Below are 25,502 nucleotides of genomic sequence, written 5' to 3' on the forward strand. Positions count from 1 at the left end.
TTGAGGCTGGTCTCTGCCTGGTGTGGAGCAGAGTTGGAATGCCACCCTATTCTAACCACAGCCCAGTGACTGCAGAAGAGAGAGGTAGGATGACACTGGCCTAGGGTAGAAGCTTGTGGGATAGAGCACTCTCATCATTCTTTCTAAACACTACAAGAGCAGAGTTAGGGCAAACCTGAGCTTAAGTCACCCTCTAGTGCTGAAACAGCAACAGTAAACCAGAGGCAGAGGAGGTGAGCAGCTGAGGAAACACTAGCTCTAGCTGCAGCTCCTGGGCGGGGCCTGGTTAGTTCCAGCCAGTCAGAGCAATCCCGTACTCTTGCTGGAGGATGGCTCAGACATAGGTGCCTAAGGTATTCCAGCTGAGACGTGAGGAGACATTTGTCACTAATGTGGAAGAACACCCTCCTTATTCTCTTGAGACTCCTGTCTTCCTCTCATTGGATGTGAGTAGGAAAACAGATGCAAGAGGCACAGACACAGGTAAGACGGAACCTGATCCCCACGGCTTCGTTAACCAGGGCTTCCAAGATAATCAAGGCCTGCTGAAAGGCCACCTGAGAAGACGTTGGCAGCAATCCCAGTGGTGGCAGAAGCCAGTGCCACGTTGGACACACTGTAAGTCTGTGGATTCTTCATGCCTTCAGTACTTCCTAGGGGGGGATAAGAGGATTGAATCTGAGGTCCAAATCCAGCTCAGCACGCATGTGATGGGACCCCAGACCCTGCTGTTTACGCTCTGCTTCCGGCTTTTTTCACATCCAAAAGCTAAGCTAAGTGCTGTGAACTTCTGTCTAGTGACAGTATCAGTCCCTCCTGAGAAACCCCGGTGGAGAAGGTCTGTAAAGGGAGTTGGCTTTGTCTATCGTGGTCTTTATCCAATGATCTGCAGGACTTTGGCTGAGATGTCCCTTGTGCCTGTGACTAACAGAAGCCAGCAGTGCTCCTATTATCTACAACCCTATAGCAGTGCTGTCATCAAGATGAAGTGACTTGGTGTGACATAGAGTCAGCCCTGGGTAGAGGTTAGGTCTTGTTCCACACTTGGTGCCTGTCACCATGCCCTCACCCTGACACAGCTATCTACTTCCTGTATTGCTCAGATCTGTGGTTCAGCTAGCAGCAGCAGCTCCGATTTAGGCTGCTTCGTGTCTTTAACTTGCCTGGCTCTAGAATGTACCATTCACAGGCCTGAACCTTAATAAGTGTCAGCTGAGCCATGTGGCAGTTAATAAACTACTTCTATAGATTCCATTACCTGCTCAGAAGAACTGCAGAATCTCACCTCGAATGGAGCATGGATATGGGCCACAGTGACTCCCATCTTTACGTGTGCAGTCTAGATTGGTCTTTTTGATCTCTTAACCTAGTTTAAATATCAAACTTTGAAGTGCTTAAGTAATGTAAATAAGTCTTTGTTCCCCCCCTACTCCAACACCCCCCCAAACTTTTGAAATCCACACCTTCATTAAGTGGAAGCCTTTTAAAACACACTTTGTGGGATAGAGAGATGGTTTGGTTGTTAAGAACACTGACTGCTTTTCCAGAGGACCCAGGTTCTCAATTTCAAACACCCACCACCATCTGTAACTCCAGTTCCAGGGAATCCAACTCCCTCTTGTGGCCTCCACAGGCATTGGGCGTGCGTGTGGTGCACAAACACACACGTAAAACATCATACACATAAGACAAAAGAAACATTTAGAACATAACATAGTGTGATGATTAGAGTTTTTTCCCTCAACTTGAGACAAGCTAAAATCATCTGGGAAGAGCAAACTAGAATTGAGGGGCTGCCTCCCTCAGATTGGGACACTGCCTCCACCAGACTGTAGACAAGTCCGTGGCAGCCTTTCCTTGATTAACAATCGATGGTGGGAGGACCCAGCTCATTTGGGCAGTGAAAGTCTTGGTCAGAGGGCTCTGAGTTATGTAAAAAAGCAGGCTGAGCAAGCCACGATGAGCAAGTCTGTAAGCAGCACTCCTCCCTGGTCTCTGTGTCAGTCCTGCCTCCAGTGCCCTGCCTTAGGCTCCTGCCACAACTTCCCTCAGTGGCAGATTGTTGTAAAATGGGAGCTGGAAGATGCAATAAACCCTTTCTTCCCCAAGTTGCATTTAATCATGATGTTTATCACAGCAGTAGAAGGTAAGTAAGAATATATGTAAATTATTTTGCTCTTAGGGAAAAGACACATTGACTCTTTGGGTGATATTATTAAAAACAAAAATAATAACAAATACATACAAGATACTTAGGCTATATCAGGGTAGCTTCCAAGTAGTTTATATACAGTAAGCTTTTAACACTTGCAAGAGTTATATAATACATGTTTTATAAAAATAACATACAAAATATTTTGCCCATTTGATGGATAACACTGGAAAACAGAGAGGCCAAAAGGCTTGCCTCAGCATGGTGGTAGAGCTTGGATTTGGTTGTAGGCCATTTGGTTTCAGAGTTTACTGATACACCAATTACATAGCGTGCTGTGAAAAGTCTATTGGTGAGTAGACATTTGATACAAAGGCTGGTCCGTTTAGCAACATATCAATGTGTTCTCTCTAGTTCCAACTTTCCCCTGTGGTGGGCCAAATCCTGCCTGTGTACCAACGATTGATACTCAGAGCCAAAATAAATCAGTGCAATAACTGGATTGGGATTAGGAAGAAGACAGCTCTGAAGAGAAGTACTAAAGAAAGCAAACTCACAAAGGAGATATTTCTGATCTACTATGTCTGAGACACCCAGTGGTAAGACACCCTGAACCTTGCATAGGCCTTTATGAGCAGGTCCCTGTGAAAAAAAGGCTGCAAGAAGACTTAGACCAGACCCAGTTCACAACATCCACATGAAATGATACCACTACCATACCACAGCCCCCTCCTGGGAGTCTCAGAAAACAAGGGTAAGAGAATTTCCTCCAGTGTGAAATTCCAAAGCAGCATGATTGTTTGCAAAAGTGGCCTGAGGTGTGGATTAAACAGGTCCTTAGTTATCCACTAATGGTTTAACTGGGTTCTTATAGGCCTAAAGGCAACAAGGGTAAAAGCTGATTTGTAAAAAGTCTATAGGTGAATCTATGGACACAAAACAGGGGTGTTGTGCCTCATCGGATGCTCACAGCAAATTACCTACTTCAAAGGCGGAGCCAAGAGCCAGATGGACAGGATGATGCATCTGATGGATTCCCAGCTCTCCTCTGTCCATCATCTAAGTGACATGACAGCTCCTGATCCACGTGCCTCTGGTACCAAGGATGGCAGCTCTGTAGGGCCAGGACATCAGTCCCTTACCACTCAGTCTAATCCAGTCAGTGTCACTGCTCAGTACTAACCACACCAGATCAAGAAACCAGTGCGGAGCCCTCAATATTGTGCAGTTCCTTCCAAAGGAACAGCATTGATCTTTGTAAAAATCAATACTATTTTATACCTCCATCCCTTTCTGCTTGCCTCTGTCATATGTGATATCAGTAGGCTAATAAGATGTATAATGTCAGTCACACACACATGCGCGCGCGTGCACACACACACAAATCACTTTAAGATAAAGGTGTCACAACAGTGAACATGTGACCACAGGATGTTTCAGTCCTACTGTATACCCTATTACCAGAAGCAGCCAGGCTGACAGAACAACGGGAGAGCATATAACTGACTCACTTGAGTATAGATGAGAACATCTTCAATGTTGGGTACCGTCTCAGTTTTCTTTTGGAGTAATACAGACCAAAAGTACTGGGGAGGAAAGGGTTTATTTCATCTTATAGATTACATTCCATCATTGGGGTGTAATGGTGGCAGGACTCAATCAGGAACCTGGAGACAAAACTGAAGCAGAGACCATGGAGGAATGTAGTTAGTGGCTTGCTCCCTGTGCCTTGCTCAGCCTGCTTTTTTATACAAAACAGAATGACCAGTCCAGGGGTCGCACAGCCCATAGGGAGCTGGGCCCTGTCCTATCAGTCATCAGTAAAGAAAACGCATCACAGACTTGGCTATGCTAATGGCACTAATCTAATGTAAGTATTTCCTCTATTGAAGTTCCTTCTTCCCATACAACCCTGGTTTGTGTCAGGCTGACAAAAATATCTAATCAAGACAGGCGCTGTTCTCTAGATACTACATAAACACTGTATCAAAGACCAGTGCATAGCACTGTCCCCCTTAGAAGATATCGATTTAGGAAGCAGGTGGTAAGGAAAGAAGTGGTTCCCCTTATCAATCCTCTTCCAAGAAGAAAACATCCACCAAGTTAGAGGTCCTACTTCTCACTGGGGTAAAAACCAGGGGGAGGGAAGATACATTTCAAAGTGTCATCATAAGAAGTCCACAGCTAGAAAGCTATTTGTTAGCACTGTCCACTTAGGGGTAACTTAAGGCTAAAAATCAGGTTTAAAATGTTGCTTGATTGAGCACCAATGAGCACAAGGCATTCTGGTCGATACTACAGGACAAAACAGAAGGCTTCTATCTCAAACACAGAAGAGTTGGTAGGACACCTTAATACTGAAGTTGATTAATGGTGGGGGTTAGTGAACACAAAAAATTACTACAGACCACAAAGACAACTGAGGACACAGAATTCTTACAGACTGAGATCTGAAATTTCTGTCAGGCTTCTCACCAAGATCAACCAATGTGTGTGTCCAGGGAAGCACAAGACTGAACTAAGTTGTCATAGAGGGAGGTGGCGGGTATTGTATGTTAAAGTCAGCTACAGCTTTAGGGATTGTGGTTCCATTCACTCGACCTCTTAAGGAGGTTGCAAATGATAAGGATCCTGTGACCAGGTACTTTTGTACATCCTCTGTCAGGATAGACGTGAGGGCACCTTGGTCTTATCACATGAAGAGCATAGACTTCGGACTTAGGAAGCAGGATGCCTGCACTGTGTGGCACGCACCACTTATGCAACTTTTGGCCAGCCTCATCCCAGGCACTTGGTTACTACACATCCTACCTTGGCAGCTGGCCTCCTGTCTAGTAAAGAACAAATGCCAGGTTCAATCTATACAGCTCTGCCAAGTACCAGCATTCCCAGGTGCTGGCACAGTGGCTAAATAACAAGCCAGGAACTACAAGAGACTCCATGGGACAAATACTGAACAATAGGAGATGTTTTGGGGGTGAGAAGGTAGGAACAAGCTGTCAGAAGGTTCTTGGGATTCCTCTGAGAAGTACTGTGGTCATGGTGTTTGAATGAGAATGGCCCCTACAGGATCAGATATCTGAATGTTTGGTTTCCATCTGGTAGAACTGTTTGGGAAAGATTAGGAAGTATGGCTTTGTTGGAGGAGGGTCATTACATGTGGGCTGTGGGATTTCAAAACCCCATGTCACTGTCAGTCAGATTCTCCTCTCTCTCTCTCTCTAGGTAGATAGGTAGATGATAGATAGATAGATAGATAGATAGATAGATAGATAGATAGATATAAAGATAGATAGATATAAAGATAGAATATAGATGTGTAGATAAATAGATATAGATAAATAGATATACATATAGATAGATAGATATACTGATAAATAGAGATAGAGAGATCCTGCCTCAGGCTTGTGCCTCAAGATATAAAGCTCTCAGCAGTTGCGGCAGCACCATGCCTGCCTTCCTGCCTTTATCCCTTACTTTCCATGCACTAGAATCACATCTGCCAACTGAATATCAACATATAACCCTTGCCTATGTTTGTCATTTCTAGGGACTACAGACTGAAAGATGACGCTTCCATATTTTAAACAAAAGACTCATTGCTGATGGCATGTCCTATGAGTCAGGTCTACAGTCACAATGCTTGCCTTGAACCTGTGTGGACTCTTATCATAACCAACTGTATTGTATAGCTTCATTTCAGCTTGATACAAGTTAGAGTTATCTGAAAGGAGGGAACCTCAGTGGCATAGGTGTCTCCATGCCTGTGAGAATCAGTCGGTCTCTGACTCTTGTGCCTGCTCCTGGGACTTTTTTCCTCCTATTGGGCTGCTGTGTCCAGTTTATATTTTATTTTCTCACATTTGGTTCTTATCTCTTGAAAGCTGTTCATTTCTAATGAGAGACAGAAAGGACTCAGAGGGGAGAGGAGTTGACAGGGAGGGGGGACTGAGAGGAGTAGAGGGAGGGGAAAATAGAATCAGGGCATACTGTATGAAAAGAGAATCTATTTTTCAATAAAGGAAAAGAAAAGAAAAAGAAAAAGACCTCCATAAGATCCAGCAGTAGGACATCTTCTTAATTAGAGATTAATGAGGGAGGAACCAGCCATTGTGGGTGGTGCCATCCCTGGCTGATGGTCCTGGATTCTATAAGAAAGCAGGCTGAGCAAGCCAGGGGGATCAAGCCTGTAAGCAGAACCCATCCACAGCTTCTGCATCAGCTCATGCCTCTGAGTTCCTGCTCAGCTTAAGTGCCTATCTTGATTTTCTTTTAATGAAGCATAAACCAAACAAACTTCCTCCACAAGTTGCTTTGGTTGTTGTGTTTCAGCACGGCCATAGTATATCCCTGACTAACACACTGATATAGCATAATAACTCTCTCTATAATGTTTACACAGTATCTGGTGTTCTAAGCAATCTAGACATTATTGCGCATACAGAAGGACATGTATGTTACTTGTAAATCCTTCACCACCTATGGGCTTCATACACATCTTCTGGTTAAAGTATCCTCAAGTCCTGGAACCAAAACCTCAAGGATACGGATAGACAATCGTGTCCTATACTCATGAACTGATCCTAGTCATTAAGGGCCATCATTGGTACCCCTTTGATGAATGATATCCTTGAGACTATGGGAATAAGAAAAAGCAGAATACCACTCTGCTCAGTTTAGCCAGTTTGCTTAAGTCTGGAACCTACCCTGTGATGCTGTGATTCAGTGAACCTCTGTGAGTCTCATTCTCCGACCTGTATCAACAAGATCTCCGTGTGATTAAGGATGCGGTCCCAGGGAAGACTTGGAACCTGTCTCACGGGATATCCCCAGGATTCCGTTCACTCGGGTGTGAAATAGAAACAGGAATGCAGCCTGCTTCCCAGGTTTGCTTTGAGAAGTCAGCGATGCCATTTACCAACAGCGCTTGCAGCGTTCTTCTCTGCGTGTTTGTTGTTTGTTGTTTGTTGTTTGGTTTGGTTTGGTTTGGTTTGGTTTGGTTTGGTTTGGTTTGGTTTGGTTTGGCTTGGTTTGGTTTTAGAGTTTTGAGGATGTTGTTGTTGCTGTTGTTGCTGCTGCTGCTGCTGTTCTGAGACAGGATTTCTCTGTGTCATGCTGGCTGACCTAGAACTCTCTGAAAACCAGGCTGGCCTCAAACTCCCAAGATTCACTTGCTTTTGTCTCCCAAATGCTGGGATTAAAGGTGTCTGCCACCATGCCAGGTTCATTTGTAAAGTTCTTGAGCTAGTGCTAACATCTCTGAAAAGGAGCGACTCCTCCCCCACAAAATAGTTGTAAAGACGAACTGTCTTCCCAGATAGGATAGCTGGCGTCATGGTCTGGATTAGCTCTGTACACCTGGACCGTTGTGAAGCCTCGGAACAATAGAGGGCTTTTTCTAGGGAGAAACATCATCATTTGCGTTTGACTGTTTTCCCTCCCACACTGGGAGAAGACTCTTGAGCTCAGAGAGTTCACCCTCCAGACTGCAACCCATCCCCACCCCTTCACAACAAGGTAGCCATTTCTGCTTCTTTCTTCCCCACCCCTGGCTTTCACTTGTGCTGGCAGGAGCCAGAGACTCACCAAACACCACCACTCCCTATCTTTACTCAAGTATTAATTTGAAAGAAGTTACCTGAAGTCCCAAATCTGAGTGGGGGATCTTGGCTAAGAAAGGGAAGACACAGACACACCGAACGACCTTGTTTTGGCTGATATTTGATCTAAAGTCACCCCTTTATGAAATAACGAGGAAATAAAAAAATGGACGTGTAAATAGCAGCAACATGAGGACCAGCTGCAGATGTTACAGATTGCTGTGTAAAATGCAAGGCTATTAGACTCGCCAAGAATTCCATTGCTAGTGACGTGAGAGACAACAGCGGCCTATCCCCAAAACATCCTGCACCACGCTCAGCTCAGAAGACAGATCTGGGTTCTCAGGCAGTATCCTGAGAATAGCTATCCTTCCTTTGTACTGGAGTTGCCCTTAGCGTATCTGACTACCCCAAAACCAAAACCATAGCAAGACTCCTGGGACTCGAGGCCATCTTGAGGCAGCAGATACAACCTTGTGGCAATAGAAGCAGCAAGCTGACCCCATCCGGTCCCCGTTACCACATTGATCTCACCCAGAAAGCCTCCACAGGCACTCTTCTCCCAAGATGTCCCCCCTTTGGAGATTTATAATTGCCACGAAACACCATAATTCGTACAATTAATGGTTTATTCCAGACACCACACTGACTGCCACAGTTTGGCTGAATTAAAGGTTGCCTGTTACCAAGAGATTCTGCGGCAATCTCTCCAGTTAATTATCGTTTTCGAGCACTTGCCGGGAAGTCAATATCAACAGCCAGTGCTGTGTAATTGCTATTGTTTGCCACAAATTGCAAGGTGCTGCAGCTTCCTCATCCCTGTCACTATCATCATCATCACCACCACCATCATCAACATTCTCAATATGGGTTGAATGCCCACTTGAGTGCACTCCATGGCTACTAAGTACTCCAGCGTGCCCTGCAGCACAGCTTGACAAAGGAAGCTAATCATGAAAACAGCATATCACACTTCCACCACTGTTCTAATATAATCTCTTGCTGTACTAATTATCTTCGCTCAGTTTTAAAACCTAATAGCTGAGAAATACAGGCATCAGCAACATGGCCCTTTGCCGGGAAACATCTCCTTTGGTGTCTAACACAGATTGGCTCTCCCAATGTTTACTGAATACGTAAAGACATAAATTAATATAGCAAAATATATTGAATGTATATATATCAAAAATAGTCAATGAGACCTGAAGCACCAGATCAAAGACAGAGAGAGAAACAAACAAAACACCCTAGCTCATGGCTCACCTCTTTTGAAAAGACTTATTTATTTTTAATTATGTATATGTTTGTGTAGGAGTGTGTAAGCATGAATACTGGTGCCCATGGAGATCAAAGGCATCAGGTCCCCTGGAGTTGGAGTTACAGGTGGTTGTTAGCCATCTGATGTTAGTACTGAGAACTGAATTCTGGTCCTCTGCAAAAGATTCATTCTCATAGCCACTGAGCTATCCCTCCTCCAGCTCCAGCTCAGGTCTCTTAAGTGATGATAAAAGATGTAGGCTCCACATCTACTTAACATTGTATCCAAAGAAAATGATCACTTCTTTTCTCAAAAGAAGAAGAAGAAGAAGAAGAAGAAGAAGAAGAAGAAGAAGAAGAAGAAGAAGAAGAAGAAGAAGAAGAAGAAGGAAGAAGAAGAAGAAGAAAGAAGACAGGAAGTAAGACAGGGAGGGAGGGAGGGAGGGATGAAGAAATGAAACAAAGTAACAAAGTTTCACCAAAAACCATTGTCCTGGTTATCAGGTCATACTTGTCAACTCAACACAGCCTAGAATCACATGGGGTGGGAAGTCTCAATTGAGTGATGGTCTTTATCTTTATGAGGCTGGTCTGTGAACACATCTGTGGAGGTGATCTTGATTTTTAACTAGTGTAAGAGGGCCCAGCCACTGTAGGAGGTACCATTCCCTAGGCAGATGATCCAGGGCTGTATAAGAAACTGGCTGAGCATGAGCCAGTGAGCATCCATTCCTCCAGTTTCTGTACCAAGCTCCTGCTTGAGTTCCTGCCCGGATTTCCCTCAATGATGGTCTGTGGCCTGAAAAATTAATCCTGGGAGCATAGAGTTTCCTCCCTGAGTGTTTTACCACAGCAAACAGGAACACTAGAACCAACATAATTTCATAAACTTATGAAAGGAGACCCACTCATTAGCAGTGACCATCTGAATGCTACAGAAGCCACTTAAGACCATGAAGCTAGAATATTAGTATAAGGCAGGCCAGTGGGGTTGCATTGGTATAGGAAGGTCTAGAACACTTCCTGAGAGTTGCTGGTGTTAGTTCACACTGCAAGGCTGAAAGGGCTGGAGTCTGGTGTCTATAGGCACCAACAGCATCATAGAAGCCCTGGACGGATGACACTGTCATTTGCTGGCTTTCTCTGTTACCACTTCTATTCCACCAGGCCCTGAAGCTACCCACCTTAAGTTAGGTCTTTCCCCATTGGTTGCTCTCCCATTTACCAATCCTCTCTGGAAATCCCCTCATTCATACGCACACAGAAATGTGTTTTAATAATCTCCTGAGCATCTCTTGGTTCAGTAAGGTTCAGTATTCACAAACATAGGAGCACTCAGGCTTTTTCTGTTGGGATGGACCTGATGCTAAGTACCACACTAGTAATCTAGGTTAAGAACAACCACTATTGCTTTCTTGTCCCTCAAAGAAACAAGGGTGTTGTGGATGGGCCTGGTGTTGTTTGTGTAAAACAATCTCCTAATGAATAAAGGAGCCAACCACTAGGCAAGTAAGAGGGACTTCCAGGTTGGACAGAGGAAGAGAGGAAGCAGAAGAGAGTTAGGTTCTTTTGGAACAGGGACAGTATAAGGGTAAGATGTAGCTGCTAGAGTTTCCCAGTATCATGGTGGATCTGCAAGGATTTGCCACCAGAGGAATCAAATTTTAATAAGGCTTACAAGATTAGGTTTTAGTTGTTGCACCCAGAGATTGAGTTACCATTGTTTTTTGAACTAAGTTGTGTGATGTTTTCCTTCACGTGGCAATTCGACTGGGTTCAAGAGAGAAAGGTACGGCAGCATGGGGTGGCCAGATGTGCACCACAAAGGCAATGGGGGATTTGAAGCATGGGGTTGGGCTGGTAACAACCCACCAGTGGGAACCTAGTGATCTCAGTGGAGATGTTTCAGGAGCTCCAGGCCAGAGTCTACACGAGATAAAAACAGGTCAGCCATTGCCTGCCAGTGCATGGCCGGCCAGACTGCTGGAGCAGAGAGTTGCTGGCACAAGTGCGGGAATGTGCCGGTTCGTTTTTTAATATTTTCCTACCACACAAAGGAACATGAATAGAGGACTGAAGGATAACCTTAAGTTTGTTCTCAATTCTTTAAAGTCAAAAGGCAAATCATTCAAAACTCCCAGTTCCTGAACTCACTGACAATAGATCCCATGCATAAATTCACTGCAGCTGACTATGATGTGGCTAGTTCCACCCGCACAGGAGGCTTCTGGGACAAACTGGCTTCTAGGAACCCATCACATCTTAGTTAACTCTACAGTCTAGCACAGTGATTACTTAATATTACATCTTGGCATATTTATTGTAATATGAGAAGTTTGAACAAATGCTATGTACTGAACAGATTACACTTCAGATTACACATGGTAAAGGTCAGGATGATACTATTTGGAGATGACCTTCTTAAAGGTAATCAGACCAGGAGGACAGAGCCCTTAGCATGAGATCAGTGTACTTATAAGAGAAGACACAAAGGTGACTGCCCTCTCTCTTAACCCGTAGCCACTTCAAGAAGGAACAAAGAGATAGTTGTGCACAGATTAGTTAAAGGCACCCACAGGATGCCAGGCCTGCTTGTACCTGTTCTTGGACTTCCAAGGTTTCAGAGCCATAAAAACAAATTTACATTGCTTAAGCCACACTCTCTGAGGGTGTTCTTTTGTTCTACAGCCTGAGGTGACTAAGTCAAATGTCTGTCTCAGTTCTCATTGGCCTACCAGAGGTCTGACTTAGAGTTCTCATTTGGAGGATGAAGTTAAGTTTGACAGCCTGTGAAAAGCTAAATCTTCTCTAGCCCTGAAAACCAAAACATATCCCAGGATCATCTCCTCCTCCATAAAAACATGGTTATTATGGGAGAGCCAGTCCATGACATACATAGTCGCTCTACTTCAGTCCACCAAATACCTGTTCTGTGCCTTCTCTGTACTAGGGATCAGTAAAAATGGGGTAGGCAAGAAATAAGTCCTATATTAAAAAAAGATAGGTGTCAGAATAAAAGGTTGGGAAAGGTCACCAAGAGTCTTGGTGACAGAAGAAGTAAACATTAAGAGAGAGACTATAAAAGGAAAAGCAGCACAGGAGCAGAAATGAGAAGATGTTGGTCGGTTGGTCAGTTGGTCGGTTGGTCTGTCGGTTGGTCAGTCAGTTGGTCAATTGGTTAGTTTAGCATTAAAAATGTTTTTGATTATAAGAAACCACTCAGCCAGCAGAGTTCTAGCGACAGACATTTAGTTATTGTAGCATGAAACCTGGGGAAGTATGATTCAGGCCAGTGCAGTGGTTCAGTTCAGCCATATCACCATAGAGCTAGGCTCAAGCCACTCTTTATTCCATGCTAGCCTCTCATCTTTGTCCTTGCTGATCTGTGCTCAGCGTGTGGCTGCCACAGCTCTGTGCATCACTCTACATACAGGCAATAAGTGGGCAGGTAGAATCTTGTCAATGAAGCCATTTCCCCACAAGCTCTCAATCAAGCCACTCCACATCACTGATGGCAACTGAGACACACGGTCACTTCTAGCTATAAGGGAGGCTAGAGAATTATCCGCTAGACAGAGGGTAAAACAAAACAAACAAACAACAGAGACAGACACATAAGGAGCTGGGAGAGATGTCTTAGTGGACCAGATTTTCAGATTTCCAGAACTCACGCAAAGGCTTGATTTATAACTCAAGCATCTGTAACCCCAGTGCTCCTACGGGGAGATATGAGATGGAAATGGAGAATTCTCAGTTCACAAGTCAGCTAGCCAGGCATACACCGCAGAAAAACAGCAAGGCAAGGAATGTGTGTCAAATAAGGTGAAAAGTAGGAACTGACTCCAAGGTTGTCTGCTGATGCATGCACTGGCACGCGCGAGCACACACACAGAGAGAGAGAGAGAGAGAGAGACAGACAGAGAGAGAGAAAGAGAGAGAGCAAACTGGGGGTTGTGTGGTATTTAACAGACATTTTCAGTTGAAATTTTTCCTAAGCAAGCTGAACAAGTTCTAGAAATCCCCCAATGTAATACAATATTTTATGTCCTTGTATGCGAAGGGTGCAGTAAAGAAACCACCAACGTGACTGCTCCATGATTGGGGACTGTGGTGTTGTGAATAAGAGAGAGAAAAAAATCCAGAGACATCCAAACGAGTCTAAAGCAGAGAGAACAGAAAGCAGAATGGATATGGCTAGGACTAAGGAAACGGGTGAGAGTAGTGGAGTTAGTAAGACAGCAAGAGATGAAGAATACAGCTTAGCAGGAGAGATACAGTGTGGGGAGTGGGAGGGGAAATGGTGTGGGAAGTGAGAGGGAAAGAGAGAGTACGGGATTAGTCAAGAGAGGGAGAGCAGGACATAAAAACAGAGCATAGCAAGAGGGATAGACCAAGAGAATAGAGAGAGAGCCAGGGAATAGAGAGGGAGCCAGGGAATAGAGAGGGAGCCAGGGAATAGAGACAGAGACAGAGAAGAGAGAGAAAGAGAGCAAGAGAATAGAGACAGAGACAGAATAGAGAGAGAAAACAAGAGAATAAAGAGCAAGCGAGAGAATAGAGAGAGTGTGAAAGAGAGAGGGTAAACAAGAAATAGAGAGAGTGGGAACAGAGAGAATGGGTGCACAAATTCTGTGAACTACAAAGAGGCCAGTAGCTGGAGGGAGGGAAGGGCCTAGAAGTTGGCTCGGACTTTGAAATGTGTAGCAGGGACTGTTACACCAAGGAAGCCAGGACCCTGGTGAGCTTTGATAGGCACCACAGGTGGCCATTTGTTCCTTCTGCCAGAGGTAAGGGGAAGGACTTCTTTTGGCAAAGAGGAACAAGTTTCACAAGTCCCTGAGGACTGCTGGCTTTTATCTCACTTCCAGAAATTCTTGTTATAGTCCAGGCTGAGCTCATTTCCAGCTAAATGAGCTACCTGAGACTGAACACTTCGAAATCAACGAACCACCTTTTACCTCCTTATCACACCAGAGACTAAGGAACACTGCAGTTCCTAACACAGGATTAGGGCATAGTTGAGATCTGTAAGCATTTCTCAATTCACTGATTAAGAGAACTTGGGCCCTAAACGAAAGTTTAACATGGAAGGTTGTAGATGGGTTCTGTTGTTGCTGTTTCTAGCTTTGAAGATAGCATCTAATGGCACACAGAATTCTAAAACTGGAGAGAAGAGATGTTTTGGCAAATCCCACTGTGTATGTCAGCTATTCAATTACAATTTCATTTGTTCTCCATCTCCCATCTCTTTAATGAGCATCTTAAGTTCCAACTTTCAAAAGCCAACTATCGTATAAACTGCATTAACCCAAAAGAAAAATAAATATACAGGCTGTGGAGACTTGCTCCCCGCTCTCCACATAGCCATAAAACACGTAGCATTAAAAATGAAAATGCAGCCCTGATGCCTAACAAATGCAAAATCAAGCTACAGACACAGAAAGTCTAAAAAGTGTTATCCTCTGGTATTTCTCTGGCAGTGCCATGTGGTCCAGCAGGGCCACATTCTCTTCCAATTCTTTCCACTGTATCTCTCAGATCAATTAGTCAGAGCCATGGAGCACCTGTTGAATGTAAATTGCTTTAGGAACAGCTGCTCCATCCCCAACGTAAACAGGCTGGATATTGAAAGAGGCTTCTAGTCTGGGGCCTGCTGAGAGCATAGCATTTTGATTTCCCTAGACGGAAGGCAATGCATGGAACGTATTTATGTATACCAAGCATTAGAGCGTTGAGCTTTTCCCAGACTCTCGGTTAACCCTCAAACATTTCCCACTAGCCCATAGCTATCACAGACCGAGAAGTGAATATGTGTTATTAATGATTCGTTTACGGTCCAACTGCTTGAGGAAACTGCTGTACTAATGGGCATCAGTGCTCACTGGAATGTGAACATAAGTTGAGAGTCTTAACTCTGCCCACTTCAGGATGTGGCTTTCTTGGTCACAGATTTCAGTGCAGTGTCAGAAGACAAGAGGTGATAAAGGAAAACATAGCTTCTGGAGGCATGAACACTCTAGAGAATGCAGTCCTCTGGAGACAGCTGAGCAATGCAGGGGGAGAATGGCCTGATTTCTCCTGCCTCTAATTCTGACACTCACTCACCTGAAAGGTAGGTAAACATACACACACAGACAAATGCATGCACACATGCACACATAAATAAATGCTCATGCGTGCAAACCCATGTGCACACACAACGCAAACACACACATATACCCAGAAACACAAACATGTGTGTGCACACAAACACACCTACACAAACACACATAAATACACACAGCCAGAGCTGGAGAGATGGCTCGATGGTCAAGAACGCTGACTGCTCTTCCAGAGGTCCTGAGTCCAATTTCCAGCAATCACATGGTGGCTCACAATCATCTATGGTGAGATCTGGTTCCCTCTTCTGGCCTGCAGGTATGCCTGCAGGCAGAATCTGTATACATAATAAATACATAAATCTTTAAAAGAAAAAAAAAAACCTACACAACTGCATATATACCCATATGCACATACATAGATACACATGTAAATACATGTACATATATAAGTACATGTGCACATACATACAAACTCACATGCACACACACAGTAGGACAGGCCCTTCAGCCCTCTGTGTGTAATTCCTGTTCCTGGGCAATCAATACTGCGGACCGCTCCCTCCAGACTCTCAGCTGTCTTAGAATTCGACCTCTCCAGACACCAGAAAGAAAGTCAATTGGTGTGTGTGACAGTGGCAGAAGGCTGATTAGGCCACTCCAGAGAGTAGTGACACTAGGAAAGTCTGGCTTCTTCAAAATGGCGGAGGCCTGGAGGGGGGAATCTAATAGCAAAATGTGCTCCAGCAATGGATCCTTTGTGGTCTCTAATCCTAGACTTCCTACGCAAACAGGCCCTCACAAATGTTTTCAGTCTTTCAACTAAGGCATTTGGCAAAACAAAAGCATTCCGCAAAGTACCAAGAAGATACTTTGAGCTTAAAAATAAAACAGATTTTTTTTTTTCTTTTACCTGCTGAGCAAGGTTACCTATTGACTGCATGGGATATGGCAGCCATATATAAAATATAAAACGAATATAAAAACACCAGTGACCTGTGCAGTGAAAGGGTAATAAACCAGATAGAACTCTCAGCTATTCCTCAGAGAAAGTGCTGTTTGCATCCTGGAAACGGGTGTACAAAGGAGTAATTGGGAGAGCTCTTGATTATCCAACATCAAGGAAACATGTCGGTGCATGAAGCTGGACACCCAGTGTGGTTAGAAACTGGACTCGTCATGGACTTCTGGAAGAGCATTGGATAGGAATCAACCAATGAACTCGGTCCCATACTCTCCGTTAGACCGTTCGCCTTGATGCAACCTAGAGAATATAAAAACACATAGACCGTGCTATATACCAGAGTTATACACGTTAACAGAAAGTCAGCATTACATAAACACAGACAAGTTTTAAGCCAACAGATCTGCCTCCTCTGAGTCAAGGGCTATAGACTTGGTGGTTTTAATTATGAATTTCTCACCGTCTAGGACACTGACATCTAAATCCAGGGAGGCAACATGTTTGGGTTCTAGGAAAGGTCCCACCTTCACAAGCTCATCTGACTGTAATTAGTTCCCAAGGACCTCTTTCAAAGTTGCATCACACTGAGGACCAGGGGGTCCTCATTCTGTAGAGTGGCCAGCAAAATGAAATTCCAGTGCCTCGACATGGGACAGAAGACCTTTAACCACTTGCCTGGTCTACCTGTCCAGCCACATTCCCTCCCACTTCTAAGTTCCCCTGGCCTCTAGGTTTGCCATCCCCATGAAAACTGCATGCTCTTTCCATAGCTTTGTTGGTGAGAAGTCCCTGTCTCCTTTGTCTGTGTGACACTCCCAGGAGTCAGCTCTTGAGTCACCTTGTCATCCAAGTCCTCCCCACTCCATCATAAGTACAACTAACTTTTCTCTTTTTATGTTCTTGGGCATCTAGGCCAGACCTTTCTACAAGATTTGAGGACTTGGACATTATTATTATTAAGACACACATATCTCTCACTGAGCTGCGTGCCCTTTAAGGGCAGAGTTATATTATAGTCATGTTTGTATTCCTGACCCCCAGCCCTTAGGAACTTAAGCAATGTTTCTTTAGCGAATGAGGCAATCAATTCCAGGCTAGATTGTTGGATTCTAATCTCTAGGGAGATAAGTAAGGAGCATGATCATTTTAAAATCTCCATTCCTAAGAGAAAATTACGTTAGCTTTCTGTTGCTATGGCAAAATACCCAAAGTACTCAACTTCTAATGACGAAGTGTTTATCTGGCTTCAGAATTTCAGAGGCCCACGGTCAGCCCATAGTCATTCGTCCTGGTGCTTCGGATGTGTGGTAACAGCTCATTGTGGCAGTCACATGGGGTAGACAAGGCCTGTGAACCTTTGGTTTCTGTGAAACAGAGGAAGGAACTGGAGTCCTATAATCTCCTTTACGAGAATGCTCCAAGCATTCGGCTTGATAATCCAACTCCTCCTCCACCAGCCATGTCTCAGGTGGCCAAGGATAACTGTGAGTGTAGCCCAATCCAAAAACAATAGACATGACGTGCACGCGCGTGTGTGTGTGTGTATGTATGTGTGTGTGTGTGTGTGTGTGTGTGTGTGTGTGCATGTATGTGTATGATGTATGATGTATGGATGTATGTGTATGGTGTATGTATGTATGTATGTATGTATGTATGTATGTATGTGGATGCCCATGGAGGTCAGAAGAGAGAAACAGATGCTTTGGAGTCAGAATGAGGTGTCTATTGAGTTTGGGTGCTGGGATCCTCATGACTGAGAAACGAGTGCTCTTCGCTGCTGAGCCATCTCTCCAGCCTCACAATTTTATTTGATTAGTGTAGTTAGTTAGCTCGTTAGTTGGTTAGTTAGTCAGTCAGTTCTTCTAACTCATTTTCACACTTCTCAAGGACACCTCCCTCTCACTTGTGTTCCAGGCTAGAAATCTTACATCATTTTACATCATACACTAGAGGATGGAGATACAGTTCAATAATGGATAGCCTGAAACCAGGAATGAAGCCCTGAGTTCAAGTTCCAGTCCCACAAAAGACTAATTAATTAAAGTAGTGGGGCTGGAGAGATGGCTGAGCAGTTAAAAGGCATTTGCTGCTCTTTTGGAAAACACAAATTCAGTTCCCAGCACCCACATGGTGGCTTAGAACTGTCTGTAACTCCTGTTCCAGGGAATCCAATGTCCCCTTCTGGCCTCCCCAGGCATCAGGCATGCATGTGGTACACAGACATACACTCAGCTAAATACTCATCCAATTAAAATAAAAATAAACAAATCAGGGGCTAGAGAGATGGCTCAGTGGTTAAGAGCACTGACTGCTCTTTCAGAAGTCCTGATTTCAATTCCCAGCAGCCACATAGTGGCTCACAACCATCTGTAATGGGGATCCGATGCCCTCTTCTGATGTGTCTGGAGACAGCGACATATATAAAATAAATAAAAAAAATCTTTAAAAAAATTAAAAAAAACAATTAATTAAAATAAAATACAAATCTATTTGGGGTATTTTCTACTTTTATTTGATAGGGCAGTCTCGGTATTTTCTGCCTAACTCTGTGCCAATCAGAAGTAGTAAGAAGAACACGGAACTCCTCAGTGGCTTCTTGGGTTTGTTGCCTAGGCAGCAGGTTCACTTTCAGCACTGAATAATCAGAGCCTTTGCACTGAGTTAAGGCAGGGCTGTTACTGCTGCTGCTGCTGCTGCTGCTGCTGCTGCTGGTATTGTTGTTGTTGTTGTTGTTGTTGTTGTTGTTACTTTGGTTTGTTTTTGTTTTGAGACACTTTTTAATGACATAATTTATTAATGTTTATTTTATGTGCATGTGTGTTTTACATACATGTATGTGGTGATTTTAATATGCTTGGCCCATAAGGAGTGCTGCTAATAGGAGGCATGGCTTTTTGGAGGAAGTGTGGCACTGTAGGAATGGGCTTTGAGGTCTCATGTATATGCTCACGTCCGGCCAGAGACAGTCTTTCCTGCCTGCAGTCGGATCAAGATGTAGAACTCCCAGCTCCTCCTGTACCATGACTGCCTGAATGCTGCCATGTTCCTGCCTTGATGATTATGGACTGAACCTCTGAACCTGTAAGCCAGCCCCAATTAATGTTGTCCTTATAAGAGTTGCCTTGGTCATGGTTTCTGCTCACAGCAATGGAAAGCCTAAGACAATGTATGTCTGTGAAAGGATGTCAAAGCCCTGGGAATTTATAGGCAGTTGTGAGCTACTATATGGGTGCTGAGAATTGAGCCCAGATCCTCTGCAAGAGCATCCTGTGTTCTTAACTACTGAGCTATCCTCCCAGCCCCCTTGAGATACTTTTGAAAGGAAAAGATTATTAATCCTTAGGAATAAATAACAGTACTTTATTTTTTTCCTCCAAGTGGTTCTCCTCCCCACTTGCAGACCTTCCTTGATCTCAGTAGCAATTGCTCCAGGCTGTGTCCTTGCTCACTGCCATGGGAAGATCCTGTGGGCCCTAGATTGCCCCTCATGCTCATGCTTTCCCCGTTGCTTCTCTGTCTCTCAGCTGCCTCTTCAGATGTCTCATCTCCAACTAGATCTAGAATCCCAGCTGGTATGGGATCTTAGGATACCCACAGGCAAGCAGAAGGTATACAGGGTCTAATCCTCAAACACAAACCAACACAGGTCACTCCTTTGTCCCAGAGAACCATTAAGCTGAGGATTTGGAGGAAACCTGCCCTGTAGGCCAGTGTGTTCTAACAGGAATCCTCAGGAGCCAGGGATCTACAGAGGGACCATAATGATCCTTCCAGAGGCAGGGAAGGGAACAGGCTTCTGGACAGCAGCCTCCCTCTCCAGAGCACTTCCTATATCGTGCATGTTTCCTTTCCCTGGTGATTTTATTAAAGAAAAGACGCTAATCATTGAATGAAACAATTATATGCTCCATACAACATGCATGTATTAAATTATGACAAAATATTATAATTTAAACTGGAGATGCACATGTATGTCCATATATATATATATATATATCCACATGTATATATCCAGGATAAATTATGATGCCTTTTTTTCTTTAGTGTTAAAATTGCTTTTATTTTTCAACAGCTTAAAATGACAAATGGACCTTTGTAAATAGAATTTCCTCTACCCACACCAAGAAAAAAAAAAAACATTTATTCAGAGTCATTGCTGAGTGGGATCAGTCACCCCTCTTATCCCCTCATTATCAGAAGGAAAAAAAAGAGTAGATTTTTTTTCCTCAGTAAGACCTTTTTAAAGTGTCCGTATATGTAACAACATAATTATAACCCATGAGAGCTACATAAAAATGTTAATGACTGTTTTTCCTGAGAAACAGCAAGCCATTTAATGTTTGTGAATAAAACACTATGGAAATCATTGCCAAGAAAAAGAAGGTGCATTTAAATCTGGCATTGACCTTTGTAGCAGCCAGCTCTGACTTCCTCAAAGCTAAGAACAGTATACAGTGGTATACACCTTCCAATAGTGGATCTCGTAAGGCCTGTTATTAAGTGCTGCCAGGGCAACCACCATAATCCTTGCAAACAATGCTGCCTCTCTCTTCTCAGGAGCTAACACATCACCAGAGTGAGAGAAATGACTGCTCCTTTTTTTTCACCCTCAAACAAAAAGTAAATCTCTATCCTGCTTTGCCAATGCAGGATACAAAAGAAATTCTTGGTGTCCTTAATACTAAGTCTACCTGGAGTAAATGTGGAGGACACCAGCCTCTCCAGACTCACGTACAGTTCCTTCTTCCCCATGATCCCATCATGTCCTGGACTTATTCCAGTCACCTCAGCTGTGGTAAAGGGTGAGGAGGGGTGGCCTGTAGACAGTTCTTCTATGGCTCTGACATGAAGACGACAAAGAGTTTTCTGTCCCTAAGTGCATAGGGAATGTCCCCCAAAATGATCCTTGTCCTGCTGATGGTGCCAGGCTAACATTCAAGGTACTAGATTCAATAGAGCTCTAAACCCATCCAAAGAGTGTACTGTTCTCAGTGGCCAATGTTCCAGGATGGGAATCTAGTTAGGGTTTTACTGATGTGTATAGACACCGTGACCAAAGCAACTCTTATGAAGATAACATTTAATTTTGACTTCATAGGGGATTACAGTTAATGATCTGGTTTACAGATTCAGAGGCTCAGTGCATTATCATCAAGGAGAGAGCATGGCATCATCCAGACAGGCACAGTGAGAGGAACTGAGAGTTCTACATCTTCATCTGAAGGCCACTAGGAGAAGATTGGCTTCCAGGTAGCTAGGACAAGGGTCTTTAAGCCCACACCCATGGTGGCTCAAATCCCTCAACAAGGCCACACCTACTTTAAGTAGGCCACATCTCCAAACAGTACCATTTCCTGGTCCAAGCATATTCAGACCACCACATTACACTCCCTGGACTCCATAGTCTTGTTCAAACATATGAGTCTATGGAGGCCATACCTATAGACAGCATAATGCAAAATACATTTAGTCTCAACAATATTAAAAGTCCAAACTTCAAAGTCTTTACTGAAATTCATTCAATCATTAACTGTAATCCCCTATGAAGTCAAAATCAAAAGGCAGATCACATACCTTAAACATCACAGGACATAAGAGTATCCTTCCAAAATGTCATAGTGAGTAAATACTAGAACAAACAAGACCAAAAACCAGCTGGGCAAACTCCAAACTCTACATTTCTATGTCTGATGTCAAAGCACTCTTCAGATCTCTAACTCCTTTCATCTTTGTTAACTACAGCACAATTCTCTTTGGCTGGTTCCACTCTTGTTAGCCACTTTCCTCAGCAGATATCCCATGGCTCTGGCATCCTGAACATCTTGGGGTCTCCAAGGCAACTTCAATGTTACTCCTTCTTGTTTCAATGTTTGGTCCACATATGGTTTTCTAGACTCCTCCAAAGGGCTTGGGTCACTTGTACAGCTCTGCCCTCTGTAGCACTCTAGGCTCATGTTGACTCTATTCCATTGTTGCTGCTGTTCTTGGTGATCATCACATGGTACTGACATCTCTAATACATTGGGGGCTTCCACTCCAACTAGGCTTCATCAATAACCTCTCATAGGCTCTCTTCATGGTGCCAAGCCTAAGATTTCTTTGCATGACCCCTTCAGTCCTTGCCTGTTAACTGCAACTAAGGCTGTACCTTCATCAATGGCCTTCCCTGGTCTCTCACAGTATTAAGCCTCAGCTGCTCTCCATTGACCCCTTCATGCCTTCAAAATCAGTACCACTGGGTGACTCTTACACATTAACAAGTGCAGCTGCAGAAGAAGGTACAACTTTGGCTATCTCTGAAACATAGCTTCTTTGTGAGCTCAGAAAACACTTCCCAGATTTCACCTCAGTGATGCTAGTATCTTCTTAGTCAGCTCTAATTTCTTAGCTCTGGCTAACCAGCATCAATTGTCCCAGCAGTCCTTTCTATGTTTTAACTCTAAAACCAGAGCCACATGGCTGAAGCTGCTATCATCTGGCCCATGGCTCTTCCTGCCTTCCCAGGGAACCTTTTGGGGCCCCAGGAATGTCCAGATTAGACACCTCCCCAGACAATCCCCTGACTGCCGGGTCCACCTAGGGCACAGCCAGCAGAGGCCCACTGGCTGGTTTTGTATGTCAACTTGACACAAGCTGGAGTTATCACAGAGAAAGGAGCCTCCCTTGAAGAAATGCCTCCATGAGATCCAGCTGTAAGGCATTTTCTCAATTAGTGATCAAGGGTTGGAGGGCTCATTGTGGGTGGTGCCATCCCTGGACTGGTGGTCTTGGGTTCTATAAGAAACCAAGCAGAGCAAGCCAGGGGAAGCAATCCAGTAACATCCCTTCATGGCCTCTGCATCAGCTCCTGCTTCCTGACTTGCTTGAGTTGCAGTCCTGACTTCCTTTAGTGATGAACAGCAATGTGGAAGTGTAAGATGAATAAATCCTTTCATCTCCAACTTGCTTCTTGGTCATGATGTTTGTGCAGGAATAGAAACCCTGACGAAGACAAGAGGTGAGCAGCAGGGTCCTTTTCTCTGAGATCCATTTAACATAGCAAAAATGGCCATCTTAACAAAAGAAATCTACAAATTCAATGTAATTCCCATCAAAATTCCAACACAAATATTTACAGGCATTGAAAGAACAATTCTCAACTTCATATGGAAAAAAAAAACAGGATAACTAAAACAATTCTGTACAATGAGAGAATTTCTGGAGGTATTACTATTCCTGATCTCAAGCTGTACTACAGCACAATGGCAATAAAAACTGCATGGTGTTGACATAAAAACAGACAGGTTGATCAATGGAATAGGATTAACCCACACACCTACGGTCACTTGATCTATGACAAAGAAGCCAAAACAAAACAATGGGGAAAAGAAAGCATCTTCAACAAATGGTGCTGGTCTAACTGCATGTCTGCAAGTAGAGGAATGTAAATAGTCCCACAGTAACCACCTTGCATAAAACCAAATAGATGAAAGATCTCAACATAAAACTGGACACACTAAATCTAATAGAAGACATAGAGGGGCACTGCCTGGAACTCATTGGTTCCAGAGACAAATTCCTGAACAGAACACCAACAGCTCAGGCACTAAGATCAACAAATAATAAATGGAACCTCATGAAACTGAAAGCTTCTATAAGGCTAAGGACACCATCAATAAGACAAAACAGCACCCTACAGATTGGAAAAGGATCTTCACCAATCCTACATCTGACAGAGGACTAATATCCAAAATACATAAAGAACTCAAGAAACCAGGCACCAACAAACCATATAATCCAGTTTTAAAATGGGAAAGAGCTGAAGAGAGATTTCTCAGCAGAGAAATTTCTAATGGCCAAGAAACAGTTAAAGAAATGTTTAAGGATCTTAGTCATTGTCTTAGTCAGGGTTTCTATTCCTGCACAAACATCATGACCAAGAAGCAAGTTGGGGAGGAAAGGGTTTATTCGGCTTACACTTCCATGCTGCTGTTCATCACCAAGGAAGTCAGGACTGGAACTCAAGCAGGTCAGGGAGCAGGAGCTGATACAGAGGTCATGGAGGGATGTTCTTTACTGGCTTGCCTCCTCTGGCTTGCTCAGCCTGCTCTCTTATAGAACCCAAGACTACCAGCCCAGAGATGGTCCGACCCACAAGGGGCCTTTCCCCCTTGATCACTAATTGAGAAAATGCCTTGCAGTTGGATCTCATGGAGGCATTTCCTCAACTGAAGCTCCTTTTTCTGTGATAAATCCAGCTGTGTCAAGTTGACACAAAACTAGCCAGTACAGTCATCAAGGAAATGCAAGTCAAAACAACTCTGAGATTCTATCTTACAACTGTCAGAAAGGCAAATATCAAAACTCAAGTGATAGCAGATGTTGGTGGGCATGTGGAGCAAGGAGAACACTCCTCCATTGCTGGTGGGAATGTTAACTAGTGCAGTCACTTTCAAAATCAATTTGGCAGTTTCTCAGAAAATTGGGAATAGTTCTACCCCCCAAGACCCAGTTATACCATTCCTGGACATATACCTAAAAGATGTTCCACCATACCACAAGGACACTTGCTCCACTGTGTTCATAGCAGCTTTATTCATAATTGCCAGAAACTGGAAACAACCTAGATGTTTCTCAACTGAAGAGTGGATAAACAAAATGTGGTGCATCTACACGATGGAATACTACTCAGCTATTAAAAACAAGGACATGATGAAATTTGCAGGCAAATACATGAAACTAGAAAATATTATGAGTGAGGTAACCCAGACCCAGAAAGACATAGATGGTATTTACTCACTTTTAAGTGGATGTTAGCCATAAAGTACAGGATAACCATGCTACAGTCCACAGACCCAAAGAAACTAAGTGATAAGGAGGACCCAGGGGAGAATCTCAGAGAATAGGGGAATTAAAATAGACATCACAGGTGGATGAAGAAAGGGAATCAGGTGAGAGAGGGGGTGAGGAGGGAACCGGGAATCAGGATAAGATGTGGAGGTGGGAGCGAGAGGGCTGGGAAAGAGAAGAAAATCAGATGGGTGAGCATCTCTAGGACCTGAGATGTGAGACAGGTGGAGTGCTGGGAATCTACTGGTGACCCTAGCTGAGACTCGTACCAGTTGGGTGATATGGAGACTGAAATGGCCACCTCCTGTAGCCAGGTTAAGACTTCCAGTGGAGGGAGGAGAGCATCCACCCACCCACAAAACCTTTGGCCCACGTTCTGCCTATAAGATGTGCAGGGTTGATGATAGAGCATAAATTGAGGGAATATCCAATCAATGATTGGCCCAACTTGAACCCATCCAGTGAGTACCAACCCCTGACACTACTAAAGATACTCTGCTATATTTGAAGACAGAAGCCTACTATAACTGTTCTCTGAGAGGCTTCATCTGGTAGCTGATAAAAATGGATGCAGAGACCCACAACCAAACTTTAGGTGGAAC

At 43.8% G+C, this 25,502-nt stretch overlaps 1 long non-coding RNA gene across 3 annotated transcripts in view; it reads left to right on the forward strand.

Moving 5' to 3' along the window:
- The first annotated feature begins 326 nt into the window (after positions 1-326).
- The window catches only part of Gm36357, a 48,006-nt gene continuing 22,830 nt past the window's right edge, over positions 327-25,502 (forward strand). For 2 of the 3 annotated variants that reach the window (XR_389333.3, XR_389334.1), the window contains exon 1: positions 327-618. This is a non-coding gene — a long non-coding RNA (predicted gene, 36357). The remainder of the gene's footprint in view (positions 619-25,502) is intronic. The other variant, XR_389335.3, reaches the window with a different exon arrangement.

This window comes from Mus musculus, chromosome 5 (genome assembly GCF_000001635.26).
Source record: "Mus musculus strain C57BL/6J chromosome 5, GRCm38.p6 C57BL/6J".
Lineage (NCBI taxonomy): Eukaryota > Metazoa > Chordata > Mammalia > Rodentia > Muridae > Mus > Mus musculus.